This window comes from Triturus cristatus, chromosome 12, assembly GCF_964204655.1.
Source record: "Triturus cristatus chromosome 12, aTriCri1.1, whole genome shotgun sequence".
NCBI classification, from domain to species: domain Eukaryota; kingdom Metazoa; phylum Chordata; class Amphibia; order Caudata; family Salamandridae; genus Triturus; species Triturus cristatus.
Window position 1 is genome coordinate 236,966,728 of NC_140595.1, and position 14,221 is coordinate 236,980,948.

At 51.2% G+C, this 14,221-nt stretch overlaps 1 protein-coding gene across 4 annotated transcripts in view; it reads left to right on the top strand.

Annotated features, from left to right (window-relative positions):
• Positions 1–14,221, top strand: part of RIPOR1 (RHO family interacting cell polarization regulator 1) — a 1,579,345-nt gene that overhangs the window by 1,109,495 nt on the left and 455,629 nt on the right. The window lies entirely within an intron of this gene.

Below are 14,221 nucleotides of genomic sequence, written 5' to 3' on the forward strand. Positions count from 1 at the left end.
ACTTCCCCAGTTCCTTAACGAAGGGCTCGCCAAAAAGGCCCCCCTGAGCTACAGCTCCGGCTTCAGAAGAAGCTAAATCCCCAAGTTTGGGATCTAATTTAATCAACAAGGAGCGGCGACGCTCCGTTGAAAGAGCGCAATTTGCGTTCCCCATAAAAATGATGGCACGTTGGGCCCAATTAGATAAGACCTCAGGAGAAATTGTTGAACCTGTCACTTTAGCTTCCTCCGCCATGTCCAAGATCTTTGCCATCGGACCGACGGCGTCAAGGGGCTTGTCTTGACAGGACCGCCAAGACCTATCAATGCCTTTCCAGGGATCTTTCACAAATTTCGCTAAAAAAGTGGCCATTTTCGAGTCTAGCTCCAGTGTAAGCGCGATTTTGTCCGGCAAGGAGGGGCGCGGGCATTCCGCCCTCAAACAACTCCGCGCCTACTTCTCCAGAGGCCTACGGAGGCGGTTGGCAAGGAACCTAACGACCTTATCCCCTGGGACCCAAGCTAAAGACCGGGGATGCATGATATCGTCCGGGTTCAGCATATCAGCATCCTCCTCCGGCGCCGCCGAAGAGGTTGCCGGGGTCAGGCGCCAAGGACGGGAAGAACCCGCCTCCTCGTCAGTATCCCCTTGGGTATCATTGTCTGTTGCTGGGGATGTGGGATCCGGGATATCCTGAGACTGACCGCTCATTGGGATAAGGGGAACACATGGGGTCGTCTTCACTAAAAACGCCGTCTTAAGGCGCGCAAAGGCGTCTGCATCCACACCATCCAGACGCTGTTTCTTGGGGGGTGGAGGGGCCCCTTCAGTAAGTTCCCCGGGGGCCGGCGCCGCGCTGCAACGTGCCGCCGCCAATCGGTTGCATTCCTGCACTATTCTATCTGAGAGGCGTTGCTCCATAGGCCCCACTACCTCATTAACTACTCGATAAATTGAGTCATCAACTGCATCAAAGAAATCATCGCTAAACAGTAAGTATTCTTGAACTTCCTCCTCATAATATTCTGACTGACTGGCCATTTTTTTGACGTAGGTAAGTACCTCTAGGGAATGACAAGGATTACAAGCTGTAACACAATCTGCAGGTAACAAGAATTTTGTGCAGACCTGAGGCCGCAGGAATTAGGGTAGCCCAAAGGGTTACAAATAGGGCTGCACCAGACCCCCCAACGCGCATAAACCCTCAGGAATAACCTGACCGGGTGGCTGCCTCCCTAGCGCGTTGATACACAATAATTTTATGCCAATGTTATTGGAAATTTATGCCCAAATGTCTTCATAAACTGCCCGCGCGATGCGTGGGGTTTAACAGGTGCAACAACGCTTAGACAAACAAGCGCGTTCAACGCGGTTGGAACACCGCAATACGGACCCCCCACCGGGGCGTTTTAAAAATCAGGGGAAATACAGTCCGCGACGTGGACGTTCGTGGTGAGGCAGCAGGGGCAAGGCTCTCTGACCGTTTCTCTCGCGGTGCGCTCCTCAACTGAAGAGGCGCGACGCGAGAGCAACGAGGCTGTCGAGCGCCCCTAGCGGCATGCAAGGAAGCCGCACCAGCCGGGGAGCCGGCCGCGTAAGGAGCGAGAACGTTCCCGCGGCCGGCAGGGGCTCTGCAATATAAGCAAGGTTAAGGCATACAACCAAGTAAAACGGAGATACCCACAATATTAACCTATAGTTCAGAATAAGAATGACAACAAGAATGATAAGAAAACCAAGAGCACTTATCTGGCTGCGCAGCAGCGAAGAAAGAGGAGGGGAGAGAGCTGACAGAGGACTTTGGATAATGTTGTGGAAACAGATGATGGACTATTTTACTGTGTGTCTCCCTGGTTGTAGGGAGTTGTAGTTTTTTATGGTTATTTTTACAATGATTATTACGAAATCTCTCTGGCTGTTGTGTGTTTGTTGTAAGGAATAAAGCGAAGAGAGATAGCATAATCCTAAGCCTCCGGTCCTGACATAGAATCAAGCAAAATCGAAGAAAATCGACGAAGGAACAAGTTTTCAACTACACCGGACTACAGATCAGGTACCCGGAGCGATGAGGGAGAAGTTTTAACGAACGAAACCTCGACGTTCGACAGAGAATGCGCTCGCAGGGGGCTCCCTGAGCGCGGGTATGGACAAAACACCATTCACGTTTTGCACCAATTGCCAACACTAGTACGCCCAGAAGGATCAGCATCCAGTCTACAACCTCTGCCTGCCACTCGACCACAGAAGCGAAGACTGCAACGCCTGCTTGGCGTTTACACCCAAGACACTTAAAGTAAGGGAGAGGCAGAGAAGGGCGAACCACAACATGCAGGGGCAGGGACCACCTTCAATGCTACAAGACTTGGGCCTCTCCAGTGGAGAAGAGGACAACATGGCCGAAGGACCAGAGGATTGCACGGTCGTCGAGGTCCATAAGAAGACGTCGAAGGTGGTAAGGGAGTTGTCGACCCCTAAACATCAAAGCAACACTCAAAAGAGTGAAGCAAAAGCCCCGAGCGACACTCGTAGAGGTGAAGCTAAGTCCTCGAAAGGAGCTCTGCCGCCGAAACACTCGACGAAAGCAACAGCCTCCAGGGACAGTCAACTGAGCGGATCCTTCGAAAAGGACTCCCAATCGGTGAAAACCCTCGAAAAGATGTCGAAGGTTGCCCTCGAGAAGGACACCTCAGCGCCGAGGAAAGAAGGGCCCACATCATCATCGACGGCCTCAAAGAGAAGTGCTCCAACCCTCGATGCCGAACATGCCGCTGAGATGGAGAGGAAGAAGAGGAGGCTCGAGGCCGAAATGGCGAGCATCCTAAAGCGGGAAAAGGACTTCGACAAAAAGATGAGCCAATACACCATCCCGCTGAAATCCGCGGTCGAAGTCGAAAGGGACGCCGAAAACGCGGAACCGCCGAAAACGCCCGAACCAGTCAAGTAACTGGGAGAAGACGACTACTATTTTGAGGGAGAAGGCAACGAAGATCTGCAATCCTACAGAGACTCGACGTCCTCGGAGGCACAAGACGTGGAATGGCAAGATCTCGAAGCAGAATCGCCGGAAGAAGGCGTAGACACTTACCCTTCGAGGCCCTCCGCGCCAGACGACATAGGGATCTATAACATGGTCGTACAGAAGGCTGCACAGACTTATGGAGTGAAAATGCAGGAGGAGAAGCCCAAGGCATGTTTCCTCCTGGAAACTCTACTGCCTCAACAGACTAGGAGCCAATTCCTGCCCATGCTCCCCGTTAGAATTGGGGATCTCTGGTTGGCACAAGTAGGTACTTGTGACAAGCAGGGACCCTCTCCTCTAGTCAGGGTAAGGGGTTGCACTCCTCAAATAACCCCTGCTCACCCTCTAGGTAGCTTGGCGGGAGCAGACAAGGCTGATCTCAGAGCGTTATAGGTTAAGCATTTGTGACCACATACAGTAACCCAGTGACAACACCACAAATGGACACCACACTAGATTTGTATAAAAAATTGTGATCTTTTATATAAAGGCTTAGCACAAGACCAAATAACGACAAAAATGACATACACAGTTCAAGAATATGATTTTAGAAAGAGTTCTTAGGTTAGCGACAAAATCATTCACCTTAGCGTCCGTTTTAACCCACAGTACCTTATGATGCGATAAAAAGTTCCTAGCGGCACTTCAGTGTTGAAAATCAAGGTGTAGCTTATCCGGTAGAAATTGACTCGCTAAGGCACATTGCGACAAAAATCGGCCCGCTAACGAGCGGGGCGACAATTTCACCAGCGGTTATCTTGGTTGAGTCTGTGACGATTTTCGCAGCGATAAAATTACTCACGCTAACGAGCGGTGCGATGATCTTGGCTTGTTCTGCGACGATTCCACACAGCAGCGACAGGCTCTGCAACGAAGTTCGCAGCGATAGAATTCTTCCCGCTAACAGGCGAAGCATGGATCTTTCCTGGTAGCGATCAAATTCGGTCCGCTAACCAGCGGGGCGATGATTTTTCCAGCGCTGATCTGGCTCAGCGGCAGCAGGCTCTGCGACGATGTCCTCAGCGATAAAATTCTGCACGCTAACGAGCGGTGCGATGGAAATTTTCTCGTTAAGCCGGCTGTGCGTGAAAAAGTGGAGATCTTTGATTTCTTTCTCCTTGGCCAGCTTCCCAACAGCAGGCACAGCTCCCAGAGGCCCCAGAACTGGTTCCAGCACTCTAGGAGGGGCAGAACTCACACAGCAGAGTTCAGGGGGAATCTGGGGATGAAGTCCTTTTGTTCCTGGGACTTCTTAACAGGAGGCCAGCTCTACTCAGGCCCTTGGAGATCTTTTTAAGCACAAGTTGAAATAAAGTCTTTTGTAGACTTTCTCCACTCCTTCAGCAGCAAGGCAACCACTGCAGGCCAATCCCCCAGGTCAGGGACAGTACTCCTCCTTACAGCTTTCCCAGTTCCTTCTCCTCAGGCAGAGGTTCTTCTTGTCAAGCAGGATCTAATTTCTTGGGAGCAGGGTCCCAATACTTATACCCCTAATTCCTTTGTTCCTCTGGGGTAGAGGGGCCTTTGCCCAGTCCAAACCAGTTCCTGAGCACTTTGTTGACATGACTCTGACTTTCTATTCAGGGTGCAGGGCAGACATCAGCCGCTCCACAGGAGGTGGAGCCAGCATTGTGGTGGCAGAGCACGGCCCTATTCAGAGTCCAGATGTACTCCTCCCACCCATCTGGATGTAGATCTCTCTATTCACCACCGGGCTGAAATGGTTAGGCAAGCAAATGCCAGCTTTCTAAAAGTGGCATTTGCAAACACAGAATATTAAAATAAACTTTACTAAAAGATGTATTTTATTATTCAGAGTTCAGGAATACTAAACTCGAATTTCTACCATGTTCCCTGGGTCTGTTAGGATCATAGAATGTAACAATTCTAACAGCCCATTCTGGCCTATGGAGAACAGGTAGCCTTAGAATAGTGAAAAACGAAAATGGCTCTAATTCACTATTAGGACATGCCACACACATCAGGGCTTGTCCTACCTTATGCTTACAATGCACCCTGCCCTTGGGCCTACCATAGGGGTGACTAACATGAAGTTAAGGGAAGGTTTAGGGACTGGCAAGTCAGCATGACAGTACCAGACTGCACGCAGGTTCTGCATTGGCAGACCTTAGACACATTTTACCAGGCCGCTTCTGTGGGTGGCACAACCAGTGCTGCATGCCCACCAGCAGCATTTGTATTTACAAGCCCTGGGCACACCTGGTGCACTTTACTGGGGTCTGACAGTAAACCAAATAAGCCAATCATGGAATCCAACCAACATATACATTTTACCATAGGGAGATCATATGCACTTTAGCACTGATCAGCAGTGGTAAAGTGCCCAGAGTCATAGAACAGCCAACAACAGGTCAGAAAAAATACAGGAGGAAGGTAAACATTTCAGGGATGACCCTGCAAAAAGGGCCAAGTCCAACACGACCCCCTTCCAGCCAAAACGCAGGGTAGCCCAATCACCACCGTAATGGGATAGAACAAGGACCTGGCCCGCAACTGCAGGGGCAGACTCCAGTTCTACGCCAAACTGAACCTATTGGAATCCCTCTGTCCACACTCTCAGGGCCCACCAAGCCAATCCATGGGGAACCCTTCTCCTCACCTGTGGACACCACCTGTGCAGCACCTAACCGTAACTGGCTCACAGGTGTGTCCCAACAGACAGACAGCAAAATGCTACAGTGGCCACTGACAGTAGTCAGGGATGAGACCCAGGCCGTATGCCTCTCAGGGCTCTCAAACCTCTGTGGCGCCAGGGAGCGGAGGGTAGTAGCCCCAGGTGCTTGGCACCCTTTGTCCATTCTCCCTCCTGTCCGGTCAGGTATGACATCCTGGCACTGACCCACCAGCCCCAGGCCTGTACCCGGCAGCTGGACCGAAGACTGGGGTGGCCTCTCCCACACCCGGTCCTCCTCCTTGGGGCTCTGCACCCTCCCACTTGGAGTGGTACCCCTTCCAGAATTGCCAGGGCACCTGTGGCAGGTGTCCTGCGCAATTCGCCCACCAGTTCAGGGGTCCTATCCTGCAACTGGGCGTCCAGGTCAGGGGGTCACTCTCAACCTGGCCCTCCAACCTAGGGTCTAAACCCTTCAGTTGAGCCGGGGTCAGAGGCGAGGACTCCCTCCCTCTGCACCTCCTTCGTGACGGCTGTACCCTCCCACCTGGAGTGGTACACCAAGAAGCAACATGGGTCAGGACACTGATTACAGATGACCCTCCCTCCAGGTGAGACAACACCTGAACCTGGCTCTCCAATCTAGGGTCTAAACCCTCAGGCTGTACCGGGGTCAGAGGCGTGGACTCCCTCCGTCTGCACCCCCTTCCAGAGTACTCCACACTCCCAACTGGCGTGGTACCCCTAGAAGCAACATGGGTCAGGACACTGATTACAGTTGTCCCACCTTCCAGGTCAGACAACACCTGAACCTGGCTTCCCAACCCTGAGACCAACCCATGCGGTTGAACGCTCGCCTGGCGCACCAGGATTTCCCGGGGAGTACGCATGCCCCCCCTGAGGGTGACACATAACCCCTGTGTCGTGTGACAGTCTGCCTGCCGCAGATCTCCCAACCCCTGTCCATCTGACAGTGGGCGAAGATCCCCCAGGACAGAAGTGGTGTCACCATGGTCATTCACTGGGGACGCAGCCCTTCTGGCTGGCCCCTGACCCACTGGTTCTTCCACTGGGGACTCCTTCCTCCTCTCACCCCTCACTCTGGACTTCTGCACCCTCCCAACTGGAGCGGTACTGCCAGACACCAGAACTGATGGAGGCCTGCTTACAGACACTCCCCGTTTACCAGACACTAGGGGGTCCCGCACAACGGGCAGCCCCTCAGGACAGACTAGGCTCCCCACCTGGTGTTCCCTTAAAGAACCATCCAGGCTCTGAGACTGAGGTTGGGCACTATCGGGACATAACCCATTCTCACTGCTTCTCCTTAAAGACAGGACGTGAGGCCCTACACCCCTCTCACTACTACAGGACCTAGTTGGGCTGCTCTGAGCCACTTCCACCACACTGGGTTTGAAGATACCTTAACCACTCATCTTGGGATCACTCCCCAATGCCTTTCCAGACCCTTTGGACTCCACCAAAAGGTCTGCCTCCAATGTGAGCTCCCTGCGGTCAGAGAACTCACTCTCCCACAGGTGTTGGCATAGCTCTGGAAAACAGGGACTTACAATATTCCCTCCCATAATTGGATCACACAGTCCCCTAGCAGGGTTAACCAAACTATCCTTCACCTCCCTATCCAGTGCCTCGCACACGTACTCCACACCACTCTCCTGAGATTGGCGAGACAGTATCTGACTGTCTCTGTCACTCAACCCACACTCTTCTGGGCGGTCTTCACACTAACACACCAGGATCTCAACTATGGGGGGAATCCCTCCCACCACTAGGACTATGAACCCCTGTGCCAGTTTCCCAATTTACCTCAAGAACACTGCGCACCACTGGAGCTACCTCATATCCTTGAACCTCCTAGTGTAAATTAACCCCCTCCTTCAAGTCAGGCGCCACATCTCTGGGTGTGTGTACGACTCTCTCAGCACTAGAAAATTCAATATTGCTGCCACCATCCGAGCTGGATTCCTCCCCCCACTCAGCAAAGCTCAATCTCTGAGCTACACACATTTCTTGTTGCTGGGCTGAGACACTCATGGCCTCAAGCCTCTCGAGCTCCATTTGCATTTTCTTTTTTTCCAGAGCCAGCTTTTTGCTTTCCAGCTCCAGTTGCCCATTTAATTTGGGCTTTGTCATCTCCATTTCGTGCATCCTACCCTCTCTTCTATCTGCCAACTCCTCTGGTGATAGACTTTTAACAGAAACACTGCTACCGGCAGGGGAAGGGGTTCTTCTTCCTCTTGGACCCAATGGCCCATCCAGCTGCTCCTCTGCATTATCATCATTAGTGGCCTTCCTTGCTTCTACCCAGGCCCTCAGCGCTCTGGGTAGATCTGTCTTGACCTTACATCCAACATGAGGAACTTTGAATTTTTTGCAGAAGCCCCTTCAGTTGGGCCTTGGTGTAGCTCTCTAGTCTCTCTTCTTCCCGTTCAACATCTTCAATTTCAGAGACTACAGATGCTGCTCTCTCCACAACGACTGAACCAGGCATGATTTCTTAAAAAATGGCGATTTCCAGCAAAACGAAAATTAAAAAGGTATGTGGTTGCGCTATTGGTCTGAACTCACTAAGTGGTGTTCACCAACCACTGTACATGAATCACAAATGCAAATACAGGATCCTCACCGCTGACCACCAATGTTAGAATTGGGGATCTCTGGTTGGCACAGGTAGGTACTTGTGACAAGCAGGGACCCTCTAGAACAGCCAACAACAGGTCAGAAACAAGCATTTACAATGCAATGGTCTCGGCATTGTTAAAGTTAGAGCTATTGGCATTGCTCATGACATTCTTTTTGTTTGTTTTTGTTTTTAAAACATTTAAAGAAACGGCATTGTTATTTACAATGTTAATAGCTTAATCACTCTCAAATGCGAGACCTATTGCATTTGCACCCACACACAGAGCCACACACCCAGAGCCACCCACACAGAGCCACTCACATAGAGCAACCCACACACAAATAGAGCCACCCACAGAGCCACCTACACACACACACAGAGTTACCCACACACAGACAGACCCACCACGCATAGAGCCACCTACAAAAAAAGCCACCCACACACACAGAGCCACACACACAGAGCCACCCACACACACAGACCCTCCCCCCACACACAGAGCCACCCACACACACACATAGCCACCCCCCCCACACACAGAGCCACCCCCACACACAGAGCCACCCCCACACACACATAGAGCCACACAGTAACCTCAAAATTAAACACATATTTACTTTTTGCTGGATGAACTGGGGACATTTTACACCTTCTATCCATCTGTAAAAGACCTTTATGAGGTCGTAAAGAGCAATTTAACGACTAGGAAGGTTCAAAAGAAAAAAAATAAGGAGCCGGGATAGCAATCAGATCCGACAGCGATTAGATCGAAGCCAATTTGAGATGGGGGTGTTAAGCGTGGTAACAGTGGCAAGGCTTCCACCCTGAAACAGGAAACTAAAAAATGCAAAGAGCGCGCACGGCACCCCTCCCCCTGCGGGGAAGCCATGTGTGTTTTAGGTTACAGCGTTATGCAAGTGTACACGGACATGCAGCAAGAGTACCTGGGTGCAAATGTTGTTTTTGCGAGGAGTCAGGTCACCGAAAGCAGACATGCAGCATTGTCAGAATACACTTGTGAATGAAAAGGAAAACGATGTACTCTGCTGTTGCAATTAGAACACAACAGCTCAAGGAGGACTGCAGGCGTCACACACAGGGCAGCACAACAGCAATGTGATGTTCCCAGGTACTCCCATCATAAATAAAGCACACCAAGATATCCGCTACCTGGTGAGACACCAACTACACTGAGGGTTTACCAGTGATAACCAGCCCGAGCAGCATGGTAAACAAACCCCGTTCATCTCTAGTACGTAATATTGCCCTGTCGAAAATGTTGACTGAAATGTGTCCAGCTGTGCATACCCCTTTCCCCTGACAGCATGCACTGATGGTCCTATCCAGGAAATTATAAGAAATGGCAAGACACGTTCCCGTGATGGAGCCCGAATGGAGAACAAGAACGATGCAGCAGGTTCACAAGAGGTGCCACATGTGTTTCTGGTGTCAATGAGCACTGTCAACAAGGCGGGGTAGCAGCCACATTTGAAGGGAGCTTAGGGGTTACACGCTGTGGTTGGTTCCTTGCAGTTTGGCCTTGGGTCTGCCACCAAGGAGCATCGCCCCAGTGTCTTAGGCTTCTGATGTCGGGGCATACATGTTACACGTGCAGCTAAAGCAAGATGGCGGGAATGTAAAAGTGTACGGTGTTTCGATTTGAAAGCTGTGATCACTCTTCGCATTCTATAACGGGCACACAGTGCGCTAGTGGGAGGGAAGCGAAAGCTGCACTGGAAAAACTATATCTGGGGAAAGCTTGGGCCCTGGAAGCAACGCTTCCTTTCATATTTTGGATGTTATGTTTAAGTGTGGAAATGTTGTGGCAGAAGATCATTTAGAACGGTGTTTAACCTGATGAGAAGTCCACAACACAAGGAATGGGTCGATTTTGACACTATGCACATGTTCATAACATAGCCACGTCGTGTTTTGGTGTGCTAAAGCAATACATGGGTGGGGGGACGGTTGTAAAGCTTTGGCGATGGCCTACTGAAAGCATCGGGGTAGGCGGGGCTTCAGCGCAAGCAATGGTATTTGTCCTAAAAAGGGGGCCAGGGGTCAGTGCTTCGATTGTTGATATCAAACGTCCTCTTACTTGGTGAACGAACACATCAACATGGTCGTCCAGGGGGCTGCCTTGGCGACTGTTCATGGAGATGAAACCGAAGCCCATGCGCACGTTGAACCACTTGCAATGACCGGTGCCTCGCAGCACGGCTCCTGAGTCCTGCTCCTCCGGCTCTACCTCCGAGGAGGAGGACAACTCCCCCGCCAGCCTCCCGGGCTCCCCTCGTATTACAATAGAGCTGTGACACCTCGGGCATGTTGGCCTGCAGCAGAAACTGCAGGAGTACAGCATTGCAGCAGGGGCACAGTACAGCCGCAGGGGCACAGCACTAGAGTGCAGTGCATTTTACGGAACATTTCGAAGCACACCAAAGACTCCCTCCAAGTCGAGGAAGGCGTCTTGACTTACAGTTTGGTTTTCTCGCCATAGTGCCAGCCATCTCTCGCCTCGGGCACGAGCAGGGTGATGAAATCCCCCTCGTGGAAGCTCAGGAGGGTTCCGTTGTCCCCAGCAGCATGAGAAAAGATGGCCTGCACTCTCATCCGTCCATTCTTCTCGAGTCCGGCGGCCATTGAGCTAGAGCGGGGCAGGGTCTTGTTTTCAACTGGGGACAGAAAAAGATGGCGGCAGCCATTAGCGAGGGACTCCTTGGATCGCCAGTTTGCTTTACAGGTGTTACTGGCTGGGCCATCCCACTTTCCTTCGGACTGGGCATGCGGAGAAGAAAAGGACTATCCAGAAGATGTTCGAGCTATACTGATGGCTCTAAAATAGGCGCATGTGTAACAAGCACACCACTGCCTTTCTCCGAGGTGAAGCAGAAATGCCTCGGAGAAAGGCAGCGGCATTTTCGGATTCGGGGGCGTGTTTTCGGATTCGGGGGCGTGTTTCTTTTTCTCTCCTCTTGCCATTGGCTGGAGGAGAGAAAAACACGCCCTGCGAAAAGCAACAAATAAACACGCCCCCGAATCCGAAAAGGACGGGGCCTGTTCGGAGTGACGGACCTCTTCTCCAATGGCTGGCCAGCATTCAAGAGGCCAGCCAATGGAGAACAGGGGAGAAGAGGGGCGGGTTCAAGCCCCTCTTCTCCAAGACATTATGTCTCGCGAGCAAGACTGCGCAAGCGCAGCCTTCGCTAGCCGAGACCTAAAAATACAGGAGGAAGGTAAAAATTTCAGGGATGACCCTGCAAAAAGGGCCAAGTCCAACACTCCCTAGTGTGCTGGACCTGGGAAGAGAGGCCTTTAAGGAGCCAGCAGTATGCAAAGCTGTGACACCTAGAACGGAGAAGAAGTACAAACATTCTTCAAAGGACCCTGCATACATCCAAGGGTCAGTGCCAGCTGACTCCATAATTGCAGCAGCGGCTAGGAAGAGGGCTAATGTTCCCACAAATGCCGAACCACCTCCAGACAAAGAGAGTAGGAGGATGGATCTCACAGGGAGAAAGCTGGAAAGAAATGCGGCCATATTTGCGCATCGCAAATTCCAATGCCCTGATCAACAGGCACGCATACCAACACTGGGATGAAGTGGGGCAGCTCCTAAAGCATCTACCAGACCAGTACCAACAAAGGGCAGCTCACCTGGTAGAAGAAGGAAAGAACATGGCCAACACATGCCTGAAATCGGCATTGGATGCTGCAGAAACATCGAGCAGGCTAATGATGATAGGAGTGACTGAGAGAAGACATGCATGGCTCAGAATTTCGGGATTCAAGCCAGAGGTACAAAGTAACATCTTAAATACACCCTTTAATGGAGAGCAACTGTTCGGCACACCAGTGGACGACAAGTTGACGCAGCTCAAGAAGGACAACTAAACAGCAAGGTCCATGGGAGTGTTGCAGTTCAGAGGAATGAGAAGAGGCACTCCCACGAGAAGGCCGGGGGGTAGAGGAGGCAACGTGCCTAGCACATCGCACTAAACGTCCCAGCAACGCTACCAAGGTAACAACCAAGGCTAGCAGCAGCAGGGACAACAGCAGCTGAACTGGCAGTACCAGCCCCATGGAAAGTCCTTTCGAGGGCGCGGGAACGGAAGAGGACAAACACGAAGAAGAGGCCAGCAGCCCTCCACCAAGTGACTCCACCATGGAACAGGCCCCCACCCTAGCAACACCTCGGAGTGGGCAGAAAGACATAAGGAAGAACTGCAGCCGAATGTTCCACGACAAGCAGTACCTCGAACACTCAACACCGGTAGGGGGAAGAATTAGACACTTCATCCAGGAATGGAAAACCGCCTCTGAACAGAAAACCAAGAAGCAAGGCACGCTCAGCAAAGGAGCTCTCGCTCTTGCAGCTAGAGGCGTAGGAACTGCTCAGCAAGGAGGCAATAGAGGTGGTACCAAAAAACCAAAGGAACAAAGGGGTTTACTCAACTTTCTTCCTGGTGCCAAAGGTGGACGAAACACTAAGACCTAAGGGGACTTCATGGCTACTATAGATTTAAAGGACGCATACTTACACATCCCCATCAACCACAAACACAAGCGCCTGCTAAGGTTTGTGATCAACCAAAGCCACTACCAGTTCACAGTACTGACATTCGGCCTAAAATCCGCATCAAGGGTGTTTACAAAATGCCTAGCAGCTGTCGCAGCACACTTACGAAGGCAAGGAATACACGTATACCCCTATCTCGACGACTGGCTCGTAAAGGCAAGTTTGTACAGCCAATGCAAACTACACATCCAGCAGGTCATACTAACACTGACAAGACTGGGTTTCTCGATCCATCGGGAGAAATCGTCAACAAAACCAGAACAAATCAAGATATTCTTAGGGGTAGAGATCGACACCATACAGGCCAAAGTGTTCCCCAGCAGAAAGAGAACATTGGCGATACTGAAGGAAACACGTCATTACCGCAAGGGGCAAGTTCTGACAGTGAGGACGGCGAGCAAACTGATGGGAATTATGGCGTCATGCATCCACCTATTCCCAAATATCCGACTACACATGAGACCATTCCAGGAATGGATCCAGCAGCAATGGTCACAGGCCACAGGAAATTGGGAGTTGGGAAGATCTTGTGGTTGTCACACACGCAGTGAATGAGGAAATAGGGTGGTGGAAAAAGGAAAACATATCACAGGGGAAGCCATTCACACAACCAACTCCAACAGTGACCATCACAACCGACGCCTCCCAGCTGGGGTGGGCACACACATGAACAAGCTCAAGGTGAGGGGTCTATGGTCGCAGCAAGATGCGGTCAGACACATCAACTACCTAGAGGTAAAAACTGTGTTCCTAGCCTTAAAAGCCTTTCAGAAAGAGCTGCACGGAGGGTGTTGGTCCAAATAGACAACACAACCACCATGTTCTACATCAACAAACAAGGAGGAACACAATCTGTGGCACTATCAGGGCTACCACAGGAAATGTGGAGATGGGCCATCCCACTAAAAATAGACCTACTAGCAATACATCTCCTGCGGAAGGACAATGTGGAAGCAGACCGACTCAGCAGGCAGACGTCTGCATCACATGAATGGGAGTTCAACCAGCAGGTAATAGAGAAACTTTTCCAGAAATGGGGTACTCCATAAATAGACCTATTTGCAACACACCAGAATGCAAAATGCCAACACTTTGCATCCAGAATCCAGACAACCAGACCATCGGTCCCAAGGGAATGCACTATGGATAAGTTGGTCTAAGACATTTGCATACGCTTTTCCCCCGATACCACTGATACACAGGGTACTCAGCAAATACAGAATCCGCAACATGACACGAATACTGATAGCACCTCAGTGGGCCAGGCAATCCTAGTTCTCACAGATAGTGGAAAAGGCACAAGAACCAGCTCACAGGTTCCCAAGAAGAAGGGACCTGTTAACGGAAGGATGCCTCACCCAGAACCA